The following is a 12,283-nucleotide window of genomic DNA, read 5'->3' on the forward strand; positions in this document are numbered from 1 at the left end:
ACGAGACGCATAAAATGATAGACACAAAACGTTTAATTTTCATAATTTGTATTTACAGGATTCGGAGATTGATTATGCTAATACGTAAATATGGAAGATAAATAGAATATTAAATTGAGTTTAAAACATCGCTGATGAATCGAAATTTAGGTTATTTTAATTTATCTTTCAACTTTTCCATGTGATTGGTGGCACTCCCGCGGGGGAAATATCTAACCATCTTTTCGAACATTAATTTATTCGTTTCTCTCTGTGTGTATTAGCTTCGTTCAATTTGAAATTAACAAAATTCGCACTAAACTTGATGATTTGACAACGGAAGATGTGATCTTGACGAGTTTCGAAGCAAAAAAGACACGTAATACTGAGCACGATAACCTTTGTGCTGACTGCTAACTTCCATAAGTCATGGGATGATATCGTTTATATCAAGTTGCAGGTTCAGTTTTTTCCATTCGCTTTATTCGTTCCACGTTTTTGTGATCAGAATTAAGGCTTGGAACAGGTCATCAATCGCTTTATAGAGATCGAAATTACTATGATCTATATTCAACTGCACTAGAATAATTTAAACATATCGGTGCTACAGCGTTGAACGTATTAAAAGTTTAATCAGAGATTGAACTTTGAAATGGATAGCTACAGCAGCATTGATTCGAGCAACGGAAAGCTACAGCGGTCGACTTCAAATCATATTAAATTAGATCTAGAGCTCAAAGTCAACAGAATCTATTATTCGCAAATTTGTTTACCGAATTTGCTGCAATTTACCAAAATATTCGGTAACATAAATTTTGTAAGTTTCGGTAAATAAAACCAAACTTGGTTTTGACGCTGTCCAAAAACCACCTTATTTCTTTGTTTGTAGAATCATGCACTGTCGACTTGACTAATGTAAAATGCAAAGACTACGTCCCATTTTTACCATCTTAATGAATGTAGTTAGGTTGATACAGTCAGAGACAGTTAAATTTGCTTCAGCTGTTTTTCAGCTGATCAACACAAACAATCAAAACAGTTTACACGTCTTTATACGGTTTTACTACTACCATGCGCGTGCCTGTATAAACCGTATAAACATGTAAGAAAAGTTTTGATTGTATTTGTGGATCAGCTGAAAGACAGCTGAAGCAAATGTATGCTGAAATTTCACTGTCTCTCACTGTAAAACCAATAGTGGGCATATAAAGTCATTGAGATTATTTTACCTGAAGTGAATATGAACTGCTCAGATGAGCGGCGGATTGATTTACGTTTTACATTACTCTTGTTCCCCTGTATAAAATAAATGGTCACTTTCGTGAACATCTTTTATTTAAAAAGGCGGGTATTTTGAATAAACCTATAAGATAACGGATTAGTTAGATCCACATCACAATCGAACGGGCAATGCCCATATGAAGCAGCAACAAATATTTTCAACATAATGATTAATGAATTTATGGCAAAACGTTTATTACTCTCCACTTTGCCATTTAATGTACCTCTTGAACATTTTTTTTTGCTAATTTAATTTACTAGCAAATTGACAGGAGAGCTTAAAAATGGACAGTGGATATAATGAAGTTATCAGAAACCGAATAAATATTTTCATTATGAACATTCATTAAATTTCGGAAAATCGAATTTAAATATTCGCTCGAATTATATGGCCTTTTTTTCATGTTCAAAAATGTATTTAAAATGCTGTCGCCTGCAATTTTTTTTAAATTAAATGCCGAAAAAAAAAGTTTTAAATATAATTGATTGAAAGAACCGTTACCTTTCAACCTGAAAACACAATTTTTAAATTATTTTCCCAAATTCAAACTTAACATTTTTCATGTGCAGCTCCAATCTATTGACGTTTTTAATATAATTTCAATGGTTCGTGTTTCACACTGGTGCGAGAGGTCTCATGTTGTCCACTCGTTAGTGGAGATAAAATTGCACATTCTGTGACACATTTTATACCGCGGCGCCGTAAACATCGTTTTGAGAAATTTTCAAATTTTAAACCTTTGTAAAATGAAAACACATTACGGTACAATCACTGAATCTGTTACTTCTTTTCGTGAAAGTGATTTTTAATGTTTGACACAAAATCTATTACTTTAGTGTTCTTAGCATAGATTTGAACAACACTGCGTTAACCTCATTGTGACCTCTACCTGGTAGTCTATCCATATTTTTTTTAAACCAATCTTTCCGCGTGAAGTGGCCATTTTGGTGGTCTCGCTCCACTGCTCTTAATCTTAATCTCTTAATCTGATCTTTCATTATTGGAAAATTTGGATATTTCTAGTTCCCTCAAAATAATTACAAAAAAATCATAATTTAAGTACTTCTTCCGACTGTCTCTCTCTCAACATGAAAAATTCTTCAAAAAAACTCTAAACAGTCGCACAACTGTGTCTTTTATTTGTAAACAGTCGCTTTTGTGTGAGAAAAATGTAAGAACGTTTTGGTCATAGCTGTTGTCTAAGTAGCTGTTTCTAATGGTAATTAAGTGAACGATCACCAGCAGCATGTCAAACTAACAAGAAGAAGACTCCAACAAGAGCAAATTTTACGTCGACAACTTATGTTAACAGTACATAAGCAAGGAATATATTTATTGTATAGATGGCATCAATACTCTAGTCAACTTCGTTTCAGAGCCAGAACCAAAACTCAGAGGGGGGCTCGCCCCAGGAAATTTTTTACTTAGAATTTTGATAAGACACACATGCATGCATCCTTACATCAGAATCATCACTGTTGACTAATTTCTAATTTTACGTTGCATTTTTACCACCTTAATGAATGTAGTAAGGCTACTAGAGAGGGTATTGGTGGCATGCCATATCGAATACAAATGAATAGAGTACTGTAAAGTGGAATAAAACCTTCACACCTCTCCAATTAATTGACTAACTAACATTTGTCTCTTTTTCTTACAGATAGCCAGATTTAATTCCGACTTCCAATTGAAGTAACATGATAAGCGGAATAAATTTTGAAATATTCCTTGGCCGATCAATTTATAAAAGGTAAGCCAAGTTCCTTATGAATTATGCAATTTTAGTTTTGTTCAAATTATCCATTCAATTGTAACGTGATATTATTTACCAAGCAAATAATACTCTGGGCGTAATTTATAAGGATTGCCCTACTGAACTCGCATATAAAATGGAGGAAATTTATTTTTTATTTGATGCGATAGTTAAAAAGCCAAATGAACATTTTCTAAACCAGTCGATCGTAAATTTTTCTTTAATAGAAACGTAAACAATAATTTCAGTTCTAATAACTCAGTTTAATGATCTCGACAACACGCTACACTTACTTATTATTCAAATTTTTTTTATCGCTTTTCAACACAAAATAAAAAAATATTTTGTCATAATGTTGTTTTATCTTCCATTATTTATAAATCACTAAAAATGTTGATAATTTTTGAATATTTCATAAGTATAATTAGAATCATGGAAAACAGTTGTTTGGCTGCAGTGATTTATATTTTATGTTCAATTTTTTAATGGAAATGTTGATTGAAAATATGAGTTGTGCGTATGGATTCATTTTAATTATGAATACAATTGCCGCTCAGCCACTTCCCACCGTGACTATCACTTTACATTCGGATACTAAACGTAACAATTTTGTGATATATTGAGACAGATGGTTAAAAAATAGAAATTCTAAATTACTTATGCGGTTCGTGCAGCCCAATCGCAGCCCAAGAGTTAGTGGATTTTTAATGGAAGGAATTACAGTGTGTTCATCTTTAGAAAGAACAATTTCAGATTTATCAGAGTTTTAAAAGTCATCGAGGTTCCCAGTCAATTAAGTTCTTCCCGGTCTATGATATTTTGGCGAGAAATTTGAAATCGCTATGGGATTTTCAAATTTTGTGCCAAAATATCATAACCTGGAAACGCTTTATTGACTGGGAACATCGATGACTTTTAGAACTCTCAAAAATTTCAAATATGTTCCGAACTAAAATGAACCCACTGTAAGACGTAAAAATTGAATTTCTAAAATTCAGGTTTTACTGGAGATCTCGCTCCATTTCCGAGAGTCCTTTAGATAGCTATGGGATATACATTAAGCTTGCTGCAGGGATAGGCAATAAGTCAATAAATAACTATACCCGATTCACTTTTGCTTATCCAAATTCGTTCCTAGTTCCACCTGTAGAGTCTCGTAATATTGTCAGAATAATTATTTCGAGCGAACAACGCTGGGTTGATACTCAAGTTGTGAGCATTTAAATATATGAACGTATGAAATAGCAATAACTAGCTTACGATTGCTACCATTAGATTCAACAGTTTGACGACATGTGTCATTTAATATTGATAAATTGTAAGTTGTCATGCAAGAACAACAACATATAAGTTCATACAAAAAGCAAAGATTTATTATTGATAAAGACTGGTTGAAGACATGGTCTGTTGCCAGACAAAGGGAAATTTCTGTCTTTCAAATGGTAACTATGGGGAAGAAACAACAATGAAGAGTCTTGTCCCACCACTCGATCATTTGCTCATTATTCACTCATTATTCGCCCATTGTTTCCTCATTATTCGCTTACAATTTCGTACATTATTTACATAAGACATTCGACCACTGTTTCAATCTGAGAGAAAAATTTAAAAATACGTCTTTTGACGTTTTGCATTAATATGCAGTTCAAAAATACCGTTTCTCATCAGGCCATGGCGACAGTAGGGAAGGGGATTCGGTATAAACGGTTTCGGTAATACCGGTAATACCGGGATACCGAATACCGGTTTTAGCACTTTCAATTCGACATCGTTTGAAGATTATAGTATTTTACATTTAAAACTTTTGGAAAAACTAAAAAAAATGTGAAATTTTCTAGGATTGTCCTTCGAAGGTTCTTCTGAATCTCAATTCGACTGAGGAGTTCTTTGAAATATTTTTTAAAATCTGATGTCTATACTCGAAAAAAGTTCTCCGTTGTATTTCCACAAGTGACTTAAATGATGATAAATTGCAACGTTTTTGACAATACAAACACAGACACTTCAGTGTCAACTTTGGAAAACTCTTTACCCGAATTGCTTCTAAAGAATTCCAGTCCATATGAGTGTTAATCGAAGAAAAATTATTGATTTAAAATCGACTGAATTTCGATGACCCACTGAAACTACATTGTCAAAGCTTTAAGTTGAATTGGAGTCTAGAATCAATAACATAGGTAGGTGATAACAATTTTAAAATTGTTTCTTAATAGATGAGTCTGAGTCTATGCAGAAATTATCTGAAGGTACCAACAATATTGTACTTGTGAATTTGTGCAAAATCTACATAAATAAAAGATTAATCGAACTAGGGAAGTTATAAATTTTTTGAGGACTCCTTCCGTTCTTATTTACGAACCATTGCACAACTTAAGATATTTTTGGTTGCGGGTAAAATGCTTCAAATTCCGCCAAGAAAAAGTTCTTGACAAATTATTGTGGTAAAGGAAAAAAGCTTTCGAGATCATGTAATTTGAGAGTTCTGGGTCTTATTCATGTGCGTAAAGTGGTCATGATCACGACTGTTATTCTATATCTTTTCAAATCACATAAATAAGTCCATAATTTAATAGGTACAGGGTAATGTTTTGTAAAGAAAGGAAGATTGTATGAAATACCGAAAATACCGGTAATACCGGTATTACAGGGTCCGGTATTACCGAAAACCGGTTTCGCCAAAAGCTTCCGGTTTTCCCTTCCCTAGGCGACAGTGGTACTTGATACAATGCTCTAAGAACACTATACCGATTTGCACACGAACAAGTCTAGCGAATCATAGTCGAAATAAAATTTCAACTCGTCACTAAATTTGCTAACTCGTGGCCCGTCCGTGGTTTTTTTTTTACTAAAAGCCACCACTTGAGCTAATCAAAGCAAAATTTGCTCATATGTTTGAACGTGAACAAACCTTCATAAACCACACATATGCGACTTGGGTTGATTCTTCTATAGATACGAAGTGCAATGTATCTACATTTGTTGAATTTTCAACCACCTTCACATTATTTACCTTTATTCGCCCGAACTCTGTCTCACCATTTGCTGGTGTTGCTTCCCCCTAGGGTTACTATCGTTGCGTCACATACAAACCTATGTCATACTGTTCGCCCTGGTACCAATCACGCTGGTTGTTACATGCAACTAGTACTACATAGTGAAATTCAAAATCCTAGCTCGTGATAGGTTATTCAGTTATACGGAAAACAATTTCTATCTTTCACCAACTGTAGGACACGTAAGTAAAATTATTGAATCTATTACTCCTTTTGATCAAAGTGTTTGCAACGGATTAGTGAAAAATCTTGTACTTCATTTGCTTTAGGATGCTTTTTGCTTTTGTTTTTGTCAGAAATCCATTGCTCATTTTTGTCGTCGCTGTCGATAACAGATTGCTTTAAAGGTTAAGCGCCATGTCGGACCGACCCTGATCTTGCGTTTATATTCAAAAGTAAAATAAAACAAAAATTAAATCTCTAGTGAAAGGGGTATACGTTTGTAAACAGGTCGAATCTTACAACTTCCAATGTTCTTCCGAAAAATTTCCATCCGTCCGTAAGACGCTTATATTGGACAGCATTCATATAAAAAAATACCGTTTACATTCGACTCATTTTTTTTTTTTGATTGATCGACAGCTAACAATCTGCTTTAAAACAGACTAAAATGCAGAGTTATTCATCTTAATAAATCCATCAAACTGACCATAATGTACATTATTTTCACATGCCCAATTCATTTTATAAAACATAAATGTTTTCGTTTTCGGATTGGACCGACATCAAAAATTCAACGAAAACAATCCCAAATCTATTAACATATTAAAAACAAAACTGAAAATATGTTCAATGCTCAGCTCAACCCCAGTCTCTCCATCAAAAAAAGTGTTGTTGTACGCTACATACACCGCATATACACTATGGATGGTACAGTGATATCTACAGTTCAAATGTGTGTACACCGAATTGTAAAATTTAACACTCTGCTGGGATAAAACAATTTTACATATATGTGCATGCATACATTTTGATTACGTAATCTATCTCTTCAGGACCATTAACGATACATAAATTCTCCATATGTTACAACCGCAGCTATTTGTATTATTACAAAATGACCGAAATCTCAGCACAAAGCTAGACAAATGCAAATTATTTTTGTTGCAAGACCCCGAAAAAAAAGAGAAACATTTTTTCGTCTGCACGCTTAACATTTACATTACAATGTGTGTTCGGTTACAGTCTAGGAGTCTGTCGTACATGTACTATAACTGGAACATGTATGCATATGCGATGATTTACATTATAATAGTAAATTAATGTACACCAGTCGTACACCATGGATTGTCTACATACGTCTCTCGGTTGCTATTATTTTCAGATGTTATTTCCCATACGAAAATATTTGGCTAAAGATTATATTTATACACACGCGGTCTTTGTTTTTGAAATTTGTTATTTTTTCATTTTAAATTAAGTTTTAGTCGGGGCTCTAACCGAGTGTATTTTTTCGCATACGTTTTGGTCACTGTCTTTTATGTCACATAGCGTTTGTTACGAACGCAATCCATTCGAGCCATTGCAGCTCATTGAAATATTCACTTAACGACGATCATAGCCAATACCCTCTCTAGCAATTCAACTACATTTATTGAGGTGATAAAAATGCAACGTAGCCATTACATTTTACACGTTTTGGTGTTTTGACAACGTCAAAAACGAAGTTTGTTTGCCAGAGTCATAGCCTGATTAAACGATTTCAAACACATACCGTCAAATCACCTTTAGTAATTGCCGACATCAGTCCCACATCGTATTTATTACAAGAAGGATTGCAAAGACATCACATCAATGATATCACCTCGTCCTGTTTTTCATTTCACATTGGTTTCAAAATGGACCAAAGCCAACGCACTTCAAGCATGAGTGGTACTTTAAATAGGGTACTGAAACTGGACAGTGTATCGAACAAATTTTGGCACTGTAAAAAAATTCGGAAACTTTTTTCATACGAAGTAGTACTCTATTATTGGCAGCTGTCATTAATAGCATGAAGTGCGTTGCCAAAGCCCAACAGTTTAAGTAACCATTTGTGATATAAGACAACATTAGAGAGAGCTCATCTGTTATTTTTGTCGATACTGTCGATAACAGATCTTATAAAGTAGGGCCTAGTCTTTCTATGACTGACTAACGATATGAGATTCCTTTACAGACATCTAAATCTGAGATTTCAGGTTTCGCTTCTCATGTATTTCGATTAGGGAAGGGAATTCGGTATAAACGGTTTCGGTAATACCGGGATACCGAATACCGGTTTTAGCACTTTCAATACCGGTTTTTACTAAAGTTCGACATCGTTTGAAGATTATAGTATTTTACATTTAAAACTTTTGGAAAAACTAAAAAAAATGTGAAATTTTCTAGGATTGTCCTTCGAAGGTTCTTCTGAATCTCAATTCGACTGAGGAGTTCTTTGAAATATTTTTTAAAATCTGATGTCTATACTCGAAAAAAGTTCTCCGTTGTATTTCCACAAGTGACTTAAATGATGATAAATTGCAACGTTTTTGACAATACAAACACAGACACTTCAGTGTCAACTTTGGAAAACTCTTTACCCGAATTGCTTCTAAAGAATTCCAGGCCATATGAGTGTTAATCGAAGAAAAATTATTGGTTTAAAATCGAATGAATTTCGATGACCCACTGAAACTACATTGTCAAAGCTTTAAGTTGAATTGGAGTCTAGAATCAATAACATAGGTAGGTGATAACAATTTTAAAATTGTTTCTTAATAGATGAGTCTGAGTCTATGCAGAAATTATCTGAAGGTACCAACAATATTGTACTTGTGAATTTGTGCAAATCTACATAAATAAAAGATTAATCGAACTAGGGAAGTTATAAATTTTTTGAGGACTCCTTCCGTTCTTATTTACGAACCATTGCACAACTTAAGATATTTTTGGTTGCGGGTAAAATGCTTCAAATTCCGTCAAGAAAAAGTTCTTGACAAATTAATGTGGTAAAGGAAAAAAGCTTTCGAGATCATGTAATTTGAGAGTTCTGGGTCTTATTCATGTGCGTAAAGTGGTCATGATCACGACTGTTATTCTATATCTTTTCAAATCACATAAATAAGTCCATAATTTAATAGGTACAGGGTAATGTTTTGTAAAGAAAGGAAGATTGTATGAAATACCGAAAATACCGGTAATACCGGTATTACAGGGTCCGGTATTACCGAAAACCGGTTTCGCCAAAAGCTTCCGGTTTTCCCTTCCCTAATTTCGATCTTCGACGAAACGAATGTATTGGAATGCAGCAAAGCTTTCTTTGGATAATTCTCAAAAATGTGCTTGATGACAGTGCACATGAAAGAGAATGGCAATCGACATCTTTTATGTTTTCTATTCAGCTGAAGAGTTATGTGTCGAAAATATAAAATAGGCCCTGCAATAACCAGTTATGTAAATTAATTCTATATGCTGCGGTGAGGGTGTCTGTTTGCATTTAGGGTATGAAAGGTTTCTTGAAGAATTTTTTTAAAAGATCATCTTGAGTGAAGCACTACTAATAGTTACGCAAACTCAACGTTCCAAAATTTTGCCAAGGATATGATGGAATCCCTACAGAGTAAAACTTTTTCCAGTCGATAGATTATTTAAAAAGGTATACAATAACTAGCAGACCATATTGGTTTATAAATCGTCCGGACAGACATTATCTTACGTATGAAACTATATGAGCACCATGTTAGGAACTAGCTAAAATCACGGTTACATGTACACTATAAGAAAAACTTTTATGAAAACGTGAATTGTATTAGCTTGTTCATTTAAGGAAGTTTCCATTATTTTATAAATTATTCAGAATTATGTGCTCTACCTGAGGCGATAATAATTTCGCATTCCAAAATCGAACGTTAATTTTAAATGCTCATATAACATGGGGTAATAACGATAAACACACAAAGCAATAATAACGATTACCCGATTTGCAATTTAAATTATTTTAAAATTATCGATTCGATTTTATCCGGTGCGGCCAGGTATATATGATCGTTTTTTGAATATTGTTTCGCCAATTTTTACTCTGGACTGGCAATTCAGACTATTACCATATTCATTTGCAAAATTTATCCAAACGATTTTATAATTGCAATTTAAAAAATTTATAAATTTTCCCAATGAATATTTACCCACATGCCACATCCTCAAAAGCAACATAACATAACATTCGATATCGGCAAAACAATGAAATAATTTCAAACAATTACGGACTGATTGTATGTTTGCCAATGTTTGTATTCTGTTCGATGAAAAGAAGAGAAGCTAAAATAACCGGGGTTTTTATTTCAATAATTAATTATTTATTCGGGTCGTGTTGACTTTTCTCTCATTGTTTTTTGTCGAAATGAATTACCAATAAAGCTTTGCATGACCGAAACTTTTGCGTTTTCAATGCATTCAATAGAAAACGTTTACCTGAAATGCATTCAATAAGTTCAGTGTTTGTGTCTAGAGAATGGAGGAGGTTTTGAATTTTAACCTCTTGGCTATAAGCGACTATGTCAACGACATATATAAACGATGAATGTGATCTTATGCATAGCAAAACGTGTGATAAAACTAATGAAGTACTAGATTTTTTTGCGTCAATATGTTGATTGTTCTTTGATCAAAAGAAGTACAAGATTCGTTGATTGTGATATGTTTGGCATTTTTCAAATGTTAGAGGCCAGCCTATAGATTTTTCATCTCAATACAGACTGTTGTGAAATCTGAAAATTTTAAAAATATTTCTTTGTCTGAATTATAACCATCCGTTGATTCATTATCATCTTAACGACCGTTCCAATGCGATCATTCCAATGTTTTCATTTTACGTCTTTCTATCAACATAACTATCGGCCACTCCCACATTCGCAATAAATGCGACGACAAAAAATCTAAACAAAATGAAAAGTAATTAAAACACTTCCTACTCACTCAAAACATCGGGAACACCATCAAGCAAAATCATTTACACCACAAAAATTATACTCCTCTCGAGCGAAACAACAAAAAAAAACTGTGTGGTCACCGAGCTAATGACTTACAACATAAATGTATCGTCAATCCTATTAACCATATCAATATCCATCTAATCTCATTTGCTCATTCATATTTCGTTGTTCTGGAACATCTAACCGCATAACAGATATAAAAAAAACAACGCCACACCACACACACGAAACTAAACAAATCGAAAATGAAACAGACTAAAAAAAAACGAACTCACATTACCAAAAACATGGTTTTTAACCTTTTAACTTAAGCTTGTCTCACAACGAGAAAATGATTAATTTCATCTGAACGAAAGATACACGAGAGATAATTAGTTTTATTTATGTGCTTCTCTGCATCGCAGTACTGGTGTTTCACCGTTTTTTGACGAAGATATTCGGTGAATTCAAAGAAATAAATTGGTGGAAATTAATTTAAATAGAGGAGCAAAAAAAACACACAAAATTCCGAATGTTTCTTTATAAAATGTAAACATTAGATGAAATAGACATAGGAGATGCCCCAGAGAAATCAGAAAGGGTAATTGCTTATTTAACAAAATGTTTGGAATAATTACTCGGCAGATACCTGGATGAGTAAACAAAACGATTTGTGTATATGTATACGTATATGAACGTACAATAATAAGGCACCCAAATTTTGTATCATTTTTTTGGAGGGTGGGTGTCTTCAATATGTTTTTAACGAATGAATAATTAATTATAAAATATGGTAGGTCTCGATGGGTAGGTATTATTTGCTAATTGAATTAAATAATTTGGATGGAAGAGAATTTTGCTGAAACTAATTTTTTACGCTCGACGTCAGCAATAATATGAATCTATGGAAAATAAAGTGCTACTTTGCCATTCCCTTTATAGTAGCGAAACGAAACCAGGATTCATTAATTACGCCTGACTTTGAAGACATAATATACTTTTTTATCTTTAGTTTTCTACGAAGCCACAATAACTTTCGGTTCTTGTCACATTTCTTTTTTAATTTTTTTTTTCTTTTTTCTCCTCCTCCTCTTCTCTATCCAGAGTTTCGCTCCGTCACATTTTTCTGTAATAGACCATGCAATTATGTTATGGTCTTGCTGCTATGTTGACACATTTATACTTGATTTATATAACATTTTGGCCGTTCGGGCCACTTGATGTATTTACCTCATTTATTTCCGTCAGCAGAAAATTTTTCTTATTCAATTTTCACAATTTA

The 12,283-nt window shown here is 33.4% G+C and overlaps 1 protein-coding gene across 1 annotated transcript in view; it reads left to right on the forward strand.

Moving 5' to 3' along the window:
• The window catches only part of LOC119071742 (leucine-rich repeat-containing G-protein coupled receptor 5-like), a 173,783-nt gene that overhangs the window by 43,447 nt on the left and 118,053 nt on the right, over positions 1-12,283 (forward strand). The window contains exon 2 of the mRNA XM_037176774.1: positions 2,922-3,011. The gene's annotated coding sequence lies outside the window, so the exon portion shown is untranslated. The remainder of the gene's footprint in view (positions 1-2,921; positions 3,012-12,283) is intronic.

The sequence above is a fragment of the Bradysia coprophila genome (genome assembly GCF_014529535.1).
Source record: "Bradysia coprophila strain Holo2 chromosome IV unlocalized genomic scaffold, BU_Bcop_v1 contig_5, whole genome shotgun sequence".
Taxonomy (NCBI): domain Eukaryota; kingdom Metazoa; phylum Arthropoda; class Insecta; order Diptera; family Sciaridae; genus Bradysia; species Bradysia coprophila.